The following is a 17,943-nucleotide window of genomic DNA, read 5'->3' on the forward strand; positions in this document are numbered from 1 at the left end:
TGAAGAGAAAAGCTGAAATCTCTCATAGACTTATAAATAAGTGAACTATCTAAAGAGAGAGAATATGAACAGCATTTGAAGAAGATCTGTACAATCAATATAAAAGACTCTATTCTGATTTACTCAGATGACTCAAAAAATGAGAATTTGAATAGATTAGATGCAGACATTGCTTATACTGAAGATAATATCAATTTTATCTCAGATTTCTGAAATTTAGGCTGTGAATCTGAAGTCTTTGATGCTGAACTATTTGTAATAGTGAAAGCTTTCAAACTCATTGAAATAAAATCTTATAAAAGAGGAAATAGTTTGAAAGAGATATCAATATTCTCTGATAGTCAAGCTGCTTTAAAAAGACTTAGAAATAGTCAGATTCATAATGATCAAATGAATCTTGAACTGATTTTAAACTCTGTTTTAAAAATTCAAAAGAGAAGAACATCTAAACTGATAATTCATCTGTATTGAGTTCCTGCTCATATGAATATTCATAGCAATGAATTGGCTGATTCAGCTGCAAAAAAGAGTTCAGAATTAAGCAGATCTATTCAAAAAACAGTGTTCTGATCTTTTATAAAGAGAAAGATAAAAGAATCTTATTTAAACAAGTAAAATGAAAGCTGACAGAAATAAAAGAAGAGCATACATTATTCAAGATTTGAGACAAAATTAAAGTGAAAATCTTGTTCAATTAAATATAAAAAGAAAATATTCTCATTCATAATTCAGCTAAAACTAGAATATGATTATTTCAAATTCTATATATAAAGATTTGATGATAGATTTGATTCAACAGAGTACTCATTCTATAATATAAATGAAAATTCTGAGTATATTATAATATATTGTGCATTATACAATAGTCTCAGAGTCAGATTAAAGAAGAAGTATGATTTAAATCAATTAAATATGAGGTTCTTATTCTCAACTGAGACAGGAATTAAATACTTAATAGACTTTCTATCAGAAACTCCAGCAGCTATAAGAAAATGACTCAATTCAGAAGTATCTGAATATGAAGAGGTGGAAATTGATTAGATATAGTCTGTTAAAACAGCTATACACTATCTTTTAATAATTTTATTTTGTTATAGTCTCTCTTTACTATACTTGTTTCTTTCTGTTCTTTTCTATCTATCTATTTAATGTGTCTATCTTTAAGACTATGTTCTCTTTTCCTTTGTCATGATATTTTCAAATGATTTCAAAGTATCAGAAGGTGTTGAAATACTGCAATTTGTAAACAGTTTTTGTATTCTGAGCTGGAATTTTCTGATTTTACATATCTGAAATTGATAAGTGTATAATAGTTGACTCTATAGATATAGGAAAAACCCTGAGAACTAAAGGTTGTCAGGTAGATGTCATAGTCTCTGACTGCATACATCTATAATTGAAGAATAATAATAATAATAAAGTTACTGTATCTGATCTTCAGATCAGCAGCTAACTTTATATCTCTCTCAGATCAGTTTCTGACTTTAAGTAGTGTAGTTTCACTCTTTACTGTAAGTCTCTCTATAAGTAATTTCTTACAGACTTTAACTAATAATTCTTATAAAGCTTTTAATGTTATCAGTATCTTCTATAATTTTATAAGTCTATAATTATCTTCTTTCTACTTATATAATCTCTGATCAGACATATATAAATATATCTAGATTTTCTATCAACAGTTCTTACACTGTGGCACATTTTCACAATCTTATTATTAATAAGAAATGAGTTTCTGAGTATCTGCAAAATCTGAGTAATTAAGATAATGTAAATATTATGAATTTGTAACAGAAGTTAATCTGAATAGATGAACTCTCTTTTCATATCTTAATTATTTCTAGACTGAATACTTCAGTGTAACTGAGAAAGTGAATACAGCTTTGTAAGAAGTATCTGATTATATATATAAATAATCAGCTCTTAAGATTCTGCTATAATTATATGTACTCTGATATTCAGCTTCTCTGAAGTCTGTATATTTCTGACAGTTTTTATATTAAATGTAATAATTATCTGTACTACAGATATAATACTCTCTGCTTCTTTGAAGAGAGAAATTAATAGTTATGAGAGAGTTAAGTATCATGAGTATTAAGAATATGAATATAAGTTTTCTTTATTTTTTCTTTATTTATCTCTAAATTATGTTTACAGCTCTGTTTTTATTTTCTTTATTTTTTAACTTTAATAAGAATATGATTTCTTCTTCTCTTTATATATACTATGAACTGTTCATCTCAGTAGAAACTTATTATCTTATAGACTAGAGTTTATAAATAATAGTATTAATATCTTTATTATAATCAGATTCTTAGTGAAGACTGTATTATTCTGACTTATCAAAATTTATAGTATGAAAGTTATATCTCAGCTTTTATAAATATCTTATCTACTCAGATAATTTTCAAGTGAACTTATTTATCTTATCAGAATACTCTTATCACTGAATCTTGAATTAAAGCTTATAATCTCACTTCTCTAAGTTAATAATTTCTTTGATCTGATATTCTCTTTTACTGTTTAGTACTTTATAAATAGAGTGATGAGTCACAGAGTTCTCTTCTAAGAATTTCTTATATTTATAAAGTAAAGAGATATGAAAAATATTATATATTTATAACTTAGATAATAATTTTAATCTATAGAACTATAAACTAACTTTCTTTATAATCTTATAAGACTCTATTTATAAGAGATTCAGCTTCTTACTAGATCTCTGTATAATAATATTGTTTAAACTTAGTTAAACTCTATTATCTTTCTTAAAACTCTTTATAATATACTTGAAGTCATAGTATCTCTTCTAATACTCTTAAGTTTTTTTCAAGAATTCACAGACTTTCTCTCAAATATTCTGAATTCTCTCAGCTCATTCACAGATATTACTACACTTTATAATGTACTCTTATAGATTTATTAAAATCATTCACAGATAAGTCTTAGTAAGTATTTTAAAGAGAATTTTATCTATACTGACATGCTTTGAGTTGTTGTATATAAACTCTGTAAGTGATAATTAATGCACTTAGTTATTCTGATTATAATTAATAAAGCACTATAGATACTATTTTAATATACTTATCAGATATTCTATCTAATTATCTATCTGTTAATGAAAAGCTATACTTAGATCTTATAAGATCTTTAGTATAGTTATCAGATCAGATTGAAACTCTTCTATAAAGATTAATTCTCTATCTGAGACAATATTTATAGATAATTCATATAATCAGATTACATCATAGATGAAGATATAAGTTAAATTCTTTAATTTTAAGTTCTTATAGATAAGTATAAAGTGTGTTATCTTAATAAAGTAATCTACTATCACTAGTACACTATTAAAACAGATATTATATATGTTCTTACTTTCAGAGAGATTTATAAGAGTATTCATTTCTAGCTATTCTCAAGGTTTCTGTAAGATGAGTAGAGAAGTAAGTTCTCTATATAATCTGAATTATACTACTCACAAACTCTGATAAATAGTATAAGAATTCACTATCTTCTTTATAAATTCTTATATCTTCAGTCAGAAGTATTTTCTTATAAATAACTTATAAGTTCTAGTATCTATAAAATAACTTACTAGAGAAGAGTTATAATACCTTTTAATAAGTTCTATATATAGAAACTCATTTATAGGTATATAAATTCAGCTCTCTCTTTACAAGAGATTATTTAAGTTTCTTCAATTCTTTATTTCTACAGAGTTGATTTCTGCTGTGAGTAGTTTCTGAATATACTGAGTATATTTATTCTTCAGTTACAGTTCAGACAATCTGAACAGAAGATCTTATAAAGACTTATACTCTGTTTTTTCTTATATCAGATCTTCTGTAATACTTCTTAAAGTCTGTAAATTCTTCAGATTATAGATACTCTTTTCAAGAATTCTCATAGAGATTCTCTGAGTGTTAACTCTCAGTGTTATAAAGAGTAGTTATACAGACTTCTTCTCTCTCTTTCTCTTCTTCTCTTATAGAGAGTTAAGAGACTCTTTAGTCAATCTCTTTATAACACTTAGTCTGAGTATTCTGTGAAGCTTTTCTATCTTCTCTAGTCTCTCTGTGTCTGTCATTCTGATCTTCTTAATATAGTCAGATTTATGAGAGAATTTATTCACTGAGTTCTTAGTTTTCTTAATATACTCTATCTTGAATCAGAACTCACTCAGTCTCTGAGCTTAGCAGATCTATCACTGTAAGAGTTTCTTGATTGAAGTAAACTGTTATAAGCTGTTATAATCAGTTCTAACAGTAATTACTATTATAAGATTCTCAAAATAGTAATATCAGTAATAAAAGAATTTCACTATTATAAGAAGCTTCTTATTATAAATATTATAGTTAATCTCTGCAGATTGCATCTTCTGTGAGAAAAAGACTACTGAAACTCAGTTCTCATTTAACTGTAGTTATAAGACTATTTCTGAAATTATAAAGAAGAAAATATCTGTCTTCAATCTGATTAAGAGTAAGAGATTAAAGTGAAATAGTATTATTATATCTATGAATATCTATTTCAATCTTACAAAGACTTTATAAGCTTCTAAGATAAGAAAGTTCTTACAGCACTCTCTTCTCAACAATCTTTTCATTCTTTATTTATAAGATAACTTCTTCTTATTTTTATTCTTCAGCATGTCTGTTAAAGTCAAGAAGATTCTTATAAATGTAAAGATAAACTGTCTATAGAAATTCACAAAGCTCAGATAGATCTGAATCTCATGATTACTAGTTAACTCTAATTATAATAGAATAGTCTTAATCTGTGAAGATTAGACTGGCTGTCAGAATTATGAATTTTATGTTTGATCTCATTTGATCTGATCTCATACATTTCTTGGCGTGAATCCCGCTGGGACTAGTCATTAAAAAAACATGCAAAGTGACTATATATGAGATCTTAAAATGGAACCATGACTTGAAAAAAATGAGAAAGTGATCTTATTTGATCTCATTTAGTCTCATTCTTGACATAAAGTTACTATTTTTAGACATTTTAAGGTTTTTTTAGACTATTTTTAATTTTTTAAAAAGTAACACTTTTTGGTAACACTCAAATGAGATTTAAAGTCATTTAAAGCAATAAAAATAATTTAAATTGAGAAGTGGAAATCATGGTCTCATTTGAAAAATGTGACAAGAGTAGACAGTAAGTCTCACTGAGACAGTATGAAACTACTATCTAATGTTACAACCGTGTAATGAGATCGGTCAAATTGATAATGAGACTATCAAAAAATCTGGTCCTGGTCTCAGACACGGTCACACAGTCAGTCTAGTGAAGATTTCATCTGAATATCATCTGTAATAATTATATATTCTAGAAAATTAATTTGATGAGTACTGAAGTTATACTTTGTAAACTTAATATATAGTTCTGTCTTATCTAAGATCTTTAACATACTTTGTACATACTCAGTGTATTCTTTCTTCTTCACAGAGTATATTATTACATCATTCAGATATATTATTACAAAGATATTCAGATATATATAAAGTGTTTTATTGATAAAAGACTGAAATACTGTGAAGATATTAGTCAAATCAAAAGACATTACTAGATATTCAAATAATCTTAGTACAGTTCTAAAGACAGTCTTTCATTTATTCTCAGACTGTATTCACAGCTATATATATATATTAATTATATTCAGTTGTATAAATATAACAGCTTCTGTGAGACAGTTGATTACATTCTCAATCAGAGATAGAGAATAGTAACTCTTTATAGTAGTCTCTTTATAAATATTATTATTCAGATCTTGTTTCAGAGCTCTGTTTTCACAGGTCTCAATTTATATCATAATTCTATAAAGTACTGTAAGTAGTCTTTATCAGATTTCTTATCTCTTTTTCTAATATTAATGATTATGACTCAGGTATTCTCTGTTCAGCTTACAGAGTTTCTTAACTTTTTCTCTAAATAGGTCTTAAGAACAGATCAGTGAAATCTTTTATAATCATTCTCTAGATAATTCAGTCAGTTCTTGACTTCAGTGTAGTAGAGATCTGTTATTATATAGATGACAGCTTCTTTATCTTTCATATCACACAGTCAGGCTTGTAAGTTAATTTCAAATACAAACTTGTAAAAGCTTTTATAGATTGTAATTTAATAAGTAGTCTTAAGTGATTACAGCTTAAGAAAGTTTCTTTTCAGTTCATGAATATCTCTGAAGATTATGTCTAGAGACTCAGTTTAAGAGTGTTTATAAGCAGTAAACATTTCTTATAGAAAAATAGCTTAGTTCTGTAGAAGATACTCAAGAATGTTCTTTACTGAGATTGATTTATTTATAAGTTCAGAGAGTTCCTCTGTCACAGATGTAGCAAATAATGTCTTATAAGTAATTAATAAGTTCTCTAAGACTTCTTTTACAGAGATTATTCATAGTTCAAATAACTGCTTCTGAGTGTCTATAGTAGAGTTCACAAAGATTGAAGTATATAAGTTTCTAGTTCTTTCAGTTATAACAGATGATTACTGACTAACAGAGCTTGAAATGTAAGAATAAGTACTTACAGATAATTATTCAGATATTTACAGCTTGATGTGATATATACTGTTAACTACTAGAAGTATTCATAGTAGAAAGATAAAATGTAGAGATTAAATGTGTAATAGCATTCAAGCTGAGTTATGAATAGTATTCATGAACTTCAGTCTATATAGTTGTGTGTAGTCAAGAGCCGCTAACTCTATTAATTACATGAGAGATAGAAATAGAGGTAAAGAATTCATGAGAAGCGGGATTTCTTACATTCTTACACTCTTACAAAGAAACTTTCACTATATTATATCACTTATTAACTGACTTTTTTCATTCTTCAATTATCTTCTTTATTATTATTATTATTAAATATTATTATCTTATTCAAGATTTCTGCTTCTTCTTTTATTTAACATTTTCTATCTGTGTATTTATTATATTATATATATTTCTGATAATAACTCTCTGTTCTTATAATAAGTATTATTATAGTGCTTATACTGAGTAGTTTATTAGTAGTAAGTATAGTACATTATAAAATATGATCAGAACTTGTTTTCTTCTAATAATTATTAAAATGTATTAATATGAATAGTATATCTTCTTTATTTTCTTATATATTCTTAATTATTTTTCTTCTTAGTGAGCTTCTGATCATGTTTTCTGACATAATTTTATATGAATACAGATACTGATATATTTATTTTTATTTATATAAAATCTTCACATATTAACAGATCTGCATTTATTAATAATAGTGAATTCAATATTGAATTATTAATTAAGAACTTGAAAAATATAATAATAAAGAAATTATCTGTATTATATATAACTGAGTCTTCTATATCTTCTTCTACTCTCTCTGTTTCTTCTTCTATTACTCTCTTTTAATCATCTATACTTATCTCTGTATCTGATTCTTCTACTTCTACTACTTCTATTCTTACAATCTCTACTCTTATCACTTCTACTCTTACTACTTCTACTCTCTCTATCTCTACTACTTCTACTGTTATTATTAACTCTTCTCATTTTAAAAAGATATTGCATAGACTTAATAAATTATATTTCTCAGTATATACACTTTCATTCTTTTTACTGATCTCTAGAATAATTTATTGTATAAAGACTATATATAATATAACTATTTAAAGCTCAGTTATAGATATAATTATTATATTTATTTTAAGTATTTATAATAAGATAATTATAAATTTATATCAGAGAATTATTTCTCTTCTTAATAGTATTAAGAGTGTAAGTCTTTTCTTTTTCATCTTTTCTTCTAACACTAATTTTTCTAGAGAAAATCATTATGAGTTTTATTATATATAAAGTCATAATATCTACAGATATCAAGAAACTTTTTATAACTATTAAATTTAATATTATAGATATATTCACTCGAATAAATATCTTTAAAATAATTAACTTATATCAGTCTATTCTCTGATATTTATCATGTAACTTTATAATACAGATGAAGAATATTCACATTTTTAGAAATAGAAATACAAATATTATACTCTTCTATACTTATAGATATAAGACTTATACATCTTATCTAAGATATTATTATAAAAATGAGCTGTTTATACACTGTATTCTACTTTCTATATTCTTCTATATATCTCTCTCTCTTTCTGAGAAGTCTTGTATATGTTGTAATTATATATATAACTCTAAGATCAGCAGATATTCATTCAGTAACTGTTTCTATCTCTGATTTTACAGTTTTATATACTAATAATGATTCTTAGTTACTCTGACATCAGAGATTATTTTAATTGAAGATGATAATATTACTAAGACTACTCTTCTTTATTTTTAAACTTCTTTTATTACTTTCTCTTTCTTCTCTGTAGAGAAGATTATACATATATTAGATTATAAGTATTCAGTCTCAGATAACTCTCACTGTTATTTATCTAATTCTGTACTCTCTTTTTCTTCAGTTTCTTTCATCTTTACTCTTTCTATTTTAACTTTTAATTCTGCAGGTTTCACACTCTCTTCTAATTTTTCTATGTGTATGTATACATATTTCTATATTAGTATTTCAGTTAATCTTGTGATAAATAATATTACTATCATATACAGAGCAGTAGAGAAATCAGAGATATATACAGTGTTATTATAAAAGCAGCTTACAGCTTTTAAATCTCTTACAGCTCTTAAGTTTTGAGATTTTCTTTATTTTTAACATTTTTCAGATAATGTAATATTGAAAATAGATTAAATATATAACTGTGGCGGGCTTTCGCCCGATCAATTATATAGACTATTCCGTTACACTTCATAGATTCTTCTGTTCCACTATTGAACATGTACGCCCCGATTCTCGGCCATTCTCAATCGCCGATCCTCGGCCATCACATATGTGTATAAATATTCACCTCAATTGCTGATTTCTACACTTTCTCTTTCTTTTCCTTCTTTAATGTTTTTCTCTTTGTTATATAAGACCTATCAATATTATACTGATCTATTCAGTATAGGCCTCTTACAGTAGAAAAATGTTCATCATCTTCTTATTAGAAAATGATTATTCACACATTGTCTTCTCATCAGGAACAATTATTTATCAAGAGATATCTGAATGTGTAACAATGCATAAGAAATAGAGAAACAGTCAAACAGTTAAGTGAACACTGAGTTCTCAGATAGAAGCTTGCTCGCCAGTTGCTCTGGCCTCACAATAAGATCTTACAAAGAGAATGTTAGCGAAAGACCTGAGAGTTCTGACACTCAGATGTATGAGATATTCATACGATATAATCATGTCTAACAATAATATGAGAGAACCCCCGAACATGAGCATAGATGCAGTGCCACAGTGACTTCAAGCAATGTTGAAACTACAATAACAATAAATAGCTGATATACATGCAACTCAACAACATCAATACAAAGAGATTCAATAATTAACTCATGCAATTTCAACACCTACAGAATTGAATACAAAAGCACTGAAAGAATGCTTAGATGCTTCTGCATATTTCAATGCTTCTGATCTCACTCTCTACTCATTATGAAGAATGGAAATGCTTGCAAAACTGAGTGTAGATGAAGATGTCATCAGTTCATTAACTAATCAAGATTGATATATCAATGAATGATTGAAAGATCACATGAAACAGAAGTTTCATTCATGAATAAAAGCATGTAAATCAGTGTTGTAAACACCTGACAATATCATGAAATATCTTGATATCCTGTTCTGAGACACTGCCATACAATAGAAAGCATTAGATTGATTACAGAGCATCTGACAGAGAAACACTTCTCTTACAACATTTATCTCTGACTTCAACATCAAGATTCTAGAAGCAGGTGATCAATCTTGAGAGAATTGAATAAAGATTAGCATGCTTAAGAAGACATTAACTTTCAAACTCTTACAGGCTCTTGTAAGTGTAGACAAAGACTAGACTTATGAAGGCTTCTGCACACAGCTTCAGATAATGAATGATTATCTTATCAAGCTCAAGAGTATACAGAACAGAGGCAGAAGATGTTACATCTCAGTAACTTATACACCTGCACTGAGAAATAACAATGATGCAGATGTTATGAATTAAGTAGACTTGAATATCTACACATAAGCAAGAGTCTTCACTGTCTGAACAGACTTCTGAATCTCTGAGATCACTTCTGAAGAAGTCACTGATCAACATCAATGTGAAGTATATATCAACTGTAACTGATTAGAATGTATTACTTTCAACTGCTGATTAATCTATGTATCTTCACACTCAAGAGAAAGATCAGCATCTCTTCAATCAAGAGAAAGATCAGTGTCTTCTCATTTGAAGAATGAATCAGTGCCTGTTCATGTCAATCACATTGCAGTGAAGAAGGATTCAGAAGATAACTATGAGAATATCTCAATGAAACAGAGAAAAGATTAGCTTCTGTTTAAATTTATAAACAGAAGCTTAAAGAGATCAGATAACAACAATTTAAAGAGAAAATGATAATGAATGTGATTCTTATATCTACTGTGATTGATAATATGTATAATATGAAAGTTATGATAGACAGCAGTCTATGTTACTATGCAATAATAAAATCTTCAGTTGTAAGACATTATAATCTTCAGTATATTCTCTTATCAAGACTCTGACTTCTCACAGAATTTGATGATTTAAAAGACATTTATACTCATTACATAGTGAAGCTGACTATAGATGTGAGAGAACATCAATATGAAGATATCTATATATATGAAGTTGATAATCTTGATTACAATCTTATATTAGAACTTATCTAACTATCTGAACAAGGCATCTTATTAAATACTTGAAACAGAAGCTTGATATTCTCTAACAATGATAAGATTCACAAGAATGACATTCACAAGACTATGAATCTGACACAGATCTCTGTCAATATCTATAAAATACTCAGAAAAAGAAGTCACTGAAAGAATTATTAATAGCAGAATCATGTATTAATCTATTTCATCAGTCTGACTGATATTAAAAAGACTCTAGAAAAGTTATTCTGTGTTATAATAATAGATTCTCATATAAAACTTTCTTAATAATATTATGAATATCTAGATGTCTTCTGACAAGATAATAATGCTACAAATCTACCTCTCTTACAAGGTTTAGAAGTGAATCACAGTATCAAGTTAAAAAAGAAGAATAATAAGAACTCTGAATTATCATGAGACTCTCTTTATAATATGTCTCAAGATGAACTTCTTCTTCTCTGAAAGACACTCAATGATCTGTTAAATAAGAGATTTATATATATTAGTAACTCTTTCACTGCAGCTTCTATTCTCTTTGTAAAAAAGTCAGATAAAGAACTTCAATTCTGTGTGAACTACTGAGATCTGAACAGATTGATAAAGAAAGATTAATATCTCTTATCTCTCATCAATGAAACTCTAGCACAGATCAGATAAGCTCAATAGTTTATAAAGCTAGATATCATCACTGTGTTTCATAAGATTTATATCACTGAAGAAGATGAATGACTTACAGCATTCTGAACATATTATAGTCTCTTTGAATGAATAGTCACACTCTTTGAACTGACTAATGCTGCCCCGGTGGCCGAATGGTTAATGCGGCCACCCGGTAGCACCTTGGCGTGGGAAACCAAGGCGCGTGGGTTCGAAACCCGCAGGGGATACATTAAATCCGGAACTCAAGCACCTCAGGTTTCTAATAAATACAGAGGTGTACAAATCACTTCAATGAATTGCTCTATGTTCCTGGGCTGGGAAGTTATTATCGCATGTATCTAATTGTCACTCCTTTGTATTTTCCTATGTTCTTGTTATCTTGGCGTGGTCTCAACACCTGTATTTCCTCCTGTATAATCAACACTTGACCTGTATTTAACATCACGCAAGGACTCATCATAAGCTCCGCTTGCATATAAGTATAATGGAAGAATAATAATAATAATAATAACTGACTAATGCTCTCAGTACATTTCAGAAGTATATCAACTGAGCACTTCAAGATTTCCTTAATAAGTTTATATCTGCTTATTTAGATGATATTTTCATCTTCACTAATGAATTCAGAAAAGAATATCAAGAGCATGTACAAAGAGTATTATAATAACTATAAGAAGCAGAACTATCAATTGATATTGATAAGTATGACTTCAAAGTTAAGAGTACTAAATACTTAGATTTCATCATAGAAGCTGATAAGAGAATTTGAATGAATTCTGACAAGATCTCTGTCATTCTCAAATAAGAAGCTTCATATACTGTGAAAGATGTACAAAGCTTCATTGAATTCACTAACTTCTATCAGTGATTTATACAAAACTTCTCAGATATTATGAGATCACTTACAGATCTCACTAAGAAGAACTCAGTATTTTAATAATCAGTGAACACTGAAGCTGTATTCACACAGATAAAGAAGATGTTTATTAATATCTCTCTACTGATAATATTCAATTCTGATCATAAAATAGTTATTAAGACTGATTTCTCTGACTATATAATAGAAGAAGTGATATTATAATATAATAATGAAGATATTCTATAATTATATATCTGCATGTCTAAGAAACTGAGTCTTACTAAATACAATTATAAGATCTATGATAAGAAACTCCTCACAATTATATACTGTTTAGAAGAATAAAACTCTGAACTTCAAAGTATCTCTGAATTTAAGATAATCACAGATTATAAGAATCTCAAATACTTTATAACTACTTATAAACTCACTGAATAACAGATATAATAATCTGAGTTCTTAAGCTGCTTTCATTTTATAATACACTATCATTCTGACAGTTAAAACTTGATAACAGATGTTCTCTCATAATAAGAGTAAGATATACTATTCAATGTAACAGATACTCACTGAATGAATTAAGAGCATCAGCTCTTAAATCTGAAGATACTAGTTGATCAAGATGAAATAGTTCATGACACTATATATACCTCTCTGATTAGAACTATACATGCTTCTTCAGTTAGAACTGTCATTAATATCTTCACTTCTTCTACACTGAATGAACTGTGACATACAGCAGCTCAGATAAATGAACTTCTTCAGATTCTCACTAAAGCAGTATATCAAGAAGCATTCTGATTTCTTTCAGAACTATATATAAGAACTGATATCTCAGAATGTTCAATTGATGATAATAACACTCTATAATTTTATAAATAACACTGAATCTCTCACTTCAAATTCTTACACACTCAGATAATGCAAGAGATGCATGATTCATATATAATCAGTTATTCAGACTGTGAATAACTGTATAGAATAATCTTCTGAGAGTTCTACTAGTCTGAGATATTAAATAGTATCAGATACTTTATCTGAAACTGCAATCACTGTTCTTCTATTATCTTATAACAGAATCATAGAAAAGGTCTATTGAAATCACTTAATATTTCCAATAGAATCTGATAAGATGTAGTAATTGACTTCACTATCAATCTATCTGAGAGTAAGAATTGTAGAAATATTCTAGTCATTATAAATTAACTGAGCAAAGATGTAATATTGAAATCTTATAATAAGATAAATACTGAATAAGTCACTGAAGCTTTTCTACAGAGTCTGTTCTATTAGATATATGAATTACTGAGATCTATAGTATCAGATCAGAGCTGTTAATTCATGAGTACTCTCTGAATAAGAATCTGTCAAGTTCTCAAGATTATATACTGTCTATTAACTATCTATCACTCTGAGACTGATAATGCATCAGAACAGATAATTCAGACTGTGAAGAATTATCTCTGTAAGTTCTGTAATTACTTATAAGATGATTGATATAATCTTCTTCTATATGCAGAGATCACTATTAATAATTGAGATGTTATTTTAATAGATATAAGCCTGTTCTTTCTTACATACAGATATCATATGAAAGTATTGAATCTTCTAGAGATTACACAGTTCACACTGAACTCTCACAGTTCAATTCAGATCACTGATAATATAGTAATAAAGCTCTGAGATACTTGTGATTAAGCAGAGATCTTCATAATAACTGTGAAATAAGATTAAGAGAATCAAATCAATATTCACTGAGATCTCACTGAATAATATAAGATAGAAGATCTGATATGATTGAATCTTAAGAATATACAAATTATATATTTATCTCATACACTAGATTACTGCTATATCAAGTGTAAAGTGATAGAAGTTCTAGATAGTTACAACTACTGTCTTGACACATTATCAGAAATTCATAATATATTTCATATAAGCTTGCTCTGTTATATCATCACTGATCTGTTCTCTTCTCAACTGACTTCTGACTGACAGTCATCAGACATCATAGAAGAAGATAATGAGCTTGAGTGAGAGATTGAGAATATTCTTGATAAGAGATCTCACAGTCACAGCCAGTAATATCTCATGAAATGAGTTAACTATAATCAACTGACCTGAACTCTGAGTTCCATGTTATCTGAAACAGCAGCTCTTGACTGATGAGAACTGCTTCTGAAAGAGAGGAGCTAATGTGGCAGGCTGCGCCTGATCAATTATATAGACTATTTCATTACACTTCATAGATTCTTCTGTTCCACTATTGAACATGTACACCCCGATTCTCAGCCATTCTCAATCACTGATTCTCAGCCACTACATACATATATAAATATTCACTCTGATCACTGATTTCTACACTTTCTCTTTCTTTTCCTTCTTTAACATTTTTCTCTTTGTTATATAAGACCTATCAATATTATACCGATCTATTCGGCGTAGACCCCTTACAATAACATATGAAAATAAATGAAGTGTATATGATAATATTTGTCTTTTACAGCTAATTCTTATAGTTAATAATTAATTTATTATTTCTTCTCTTTTCTTATACTTTTTCTTTATCTGCTAGTCACTACTCTTACACAATCTCTATATAATACAGTGTTCAGTGACTAGATTCAGCAGCTTTTATCTCTTATAATTCTATCTTACACATTATACTGTCTCTCTTCACTTACTTAAACTACTACAGTGAATAGCTCATTGAAACTAATCTTATTTAATCTCTGAGTATTCTCAGAGATTAAGATGACTTAATCTTATATATTTATAAATATTTCAGATACTTTATCCTCTGTTATCTTTATAATTAAACTAGTATAAACAGTTAAATTCAACTCTGAATTTCTTTTTCTTCTGTAATCTAACTCATGTATAAGTTTGTTACTTTGAGATCACTCTTTATCATACTATACTCACTATCTGCAGCATGTTATCATATAATCAGCTACAGTCTTATCACTTATTAAAGTGTGATATTCATCTGATTTCTTCATTTCTTCTCATTCTTTTCTTATAATTGTGAAAAGATCAGAATAAGTGAGATTATCTGATTTATAAGTATCTATGATTTCTCTTACTTTATAAGACTTTTTAATTATAAGTCTCTTCTTTTTCAATACTGATAATAGTGCTGTAGATAATTATAATTTACTCAGATCTTACATCTTTACTTTTATAAGATATGAATTATTTATTAAGTTATGTAAGATCTGTCTCTCTGATTCTTTCAATGTATATATTCTCAGAGAATGTGATTTAAGTATTTTATATAACTTAAATTATCTAGGTTGAAACTTCTCAGAACTTTCATTATATACAAGAACTTATATTTTTATCTTGAGACTTAATTTCTTAACTAGTGAGTCTTATATTCTTTTCAATTGAATTGCTCAGTTCAGAAGTAACTTATTAGCTTTTATATATATATAACTGATTTCTTTCAATCTTGATTTAATATCTGTGACTGCTGTATCTATAACTGTTATATTCATAACTATTGTTTCTACTGTGTCTGTAATTACTGTTCTCTTCTTCATCTTTTTCAAAACATTCTCTGAGATGCATGAATACAATTCATACAATAGGTAGAATGATGAATACTTGAAGACTACATGCTGTTAAATTCATGTGACTAATAGCATCTGTTCAAGATATTCATTTCATAGTCTTATAGACTTACTCACTAGATATTTCATTAGTATATTACTCAAGATTTCATTCAAGTGTTTCATCTTCTCATTTATTTATAAGTGATATAACATTGTTCTATAATGTCTTATTTATAACTAGCTTATAAAATGCCTCACTACTTCTTCTACAAGATTTATATCATTATTAGTTAGAATCTCATATAGTATTTTATAGTTAACATAGATCTTATTATATAGAAACTTCATTATCATCTTCTCTATTATCTCTAAAACTACTTTCACAACTGATTAGTCAGTAGCATAGTCAATAGTAGTAATTATTCAATGATTTTCATTTGATATTTACAGTAATATATCTATGAGATTCACTTCTCATTATTTAAACAGTTGTATTATACATTTCATCTGATGTTATACTTTCTCATATTCTAATTCTTTCTTAGATTCTTTCACAACTTGATAATTTAAGCACTTATAAGTATATATCTGAATATTCTCAGTTATGCTTAATCAGTATACTCTTGATTTAAGTATGTTTATAAGTTCAGAGCTTTCTAAGTGACTGAATTCCTTGTATATATAAGTTATCAAGTCACATCTAAATGAATGTTTTAGATAGAGAGCTTTTACATATTCTAGATCACAGTAAAGTACAACATCATTTTTCAATTTTCTTAGCTTGAAGTTCAGAATTATCTCTTCTACTACTTTTATAAGACACTTATTATCTGATATCTTTTTGTTCTTTAAGTGAGAGATTATTATATTTATTTATTATAATTTCTTATATTCTCTCAGTATATTTAATATGAACTTCTCTTTTATCTAGTTCACAGAATTCTCACTTATAAAATCAGATCTGTAACTGATTATATTAGATATTATAGCATTCAATTTCTTTTAATATTTGATATGAATATTATATGCTTGAAACTCTGAGATTTAATATGCTAAGTATTTAAAGAGTTTCATTGTTAATTGTAGATAGACAAGACTTTTATAATTCATAATCACTGTTATTATATACTTATTATTAATATATCTATCTTATAATATCAGTATATACTTAAACACTAACAATTTCTTTTTATACACTGAGTAATTAAGCTCAGTATCTAATAGTTTTCTACTATTATACATTATTAGATACAGCTTGTTATTCTTACTCATCTGTAGAAGAGTATCTCTGATAGCTCATTCAGATACATTTATTATAATATAGAAAGATTTATCACAATCTGATTGAATAAACACTGAGAATATTATTATATATTTTCTCAGTGTGAGAAAGATCTCTTTATACACAGTATTTCAGATAATTAAATAAATCTTCTTCTTTTACAGATTTGTATCTATCTCTCTTAAGAGATCTGAGAGTGATATAGCTATTCATGTGAAATCTTTGATGAATCTGTGATAGTATGAGATCAACTTAAGAAATTATTATACATAGCATACATTTCTCAGTCATAGTTAATTTTCTATAATGTTCAATTTCTTTAGAATGAGATTTATACAGTCATCACTTATTATATGTCTTACAAACTTCAACTCTTTCATTTCAAACACATACTTGATTAATTTAATATAGAGCTTATACTCTGTCAGAGTTATATGTATTTTATCAAGATAGTTCAGATATTTATTATATAAGTTTGAGAAAACTAAGATATTATTCAGATATATGAGATATAAGATTTTATTCTGTTTATAAAGAATTATATTCATCACTGTTTAAAAGATAACAGATGCATTCATTAGATTGAATAGTATTATCAGAAATTTAAACTTCTCTTATTATATATTAAATATAATTTACAGTACTGATAGTTTATCTATACAGATCTGCTAATATTCTGAGAGAAGATTAATCTTTAATAGATATTAAGTATTTCTGACTGTATTCAACTGTTGTTGAATTCATAACAATGAGTATTCATTCTTGATTATAAGCTTATTAAGTGCTTAATAATCAATACACATCTGTCACTTCTCATCTATCTTT

General features: G+C 27.3%; 1 pseudogene across 1 annotated transcript; it reads left to right on the forward strand.

Moving 5' to 3' along the window:
- The first annotated feature begins 11,558 nt into the window (after positions 1-11,558).
- Positions 11,559-11,647, forward strand: BDBG_18071 (annotated as a pseudogene). Its single transcript has one exon. The product of its transcript is annotated as a tRNA-OTHER (tRNA).
- Positions 11,648-17,943: the final 6,296 nt, after the last annotated feature.

The sequence above is a fragment of the Blastomyces gilchristii genome (assembly GCF_000003855.2).
Source record: "Blastomyces gilchristii SLH14081 genomic scaffold supercont1.52, whole genome shotgun sequence".
Classification (NCBI taxonomy): Eukaryota; Fungi; Ascomycota; class Eurotiomycetes; order Onygenales; family Ajellomycetaceae; genus Blastomyces; species Blastomyces gilchristii.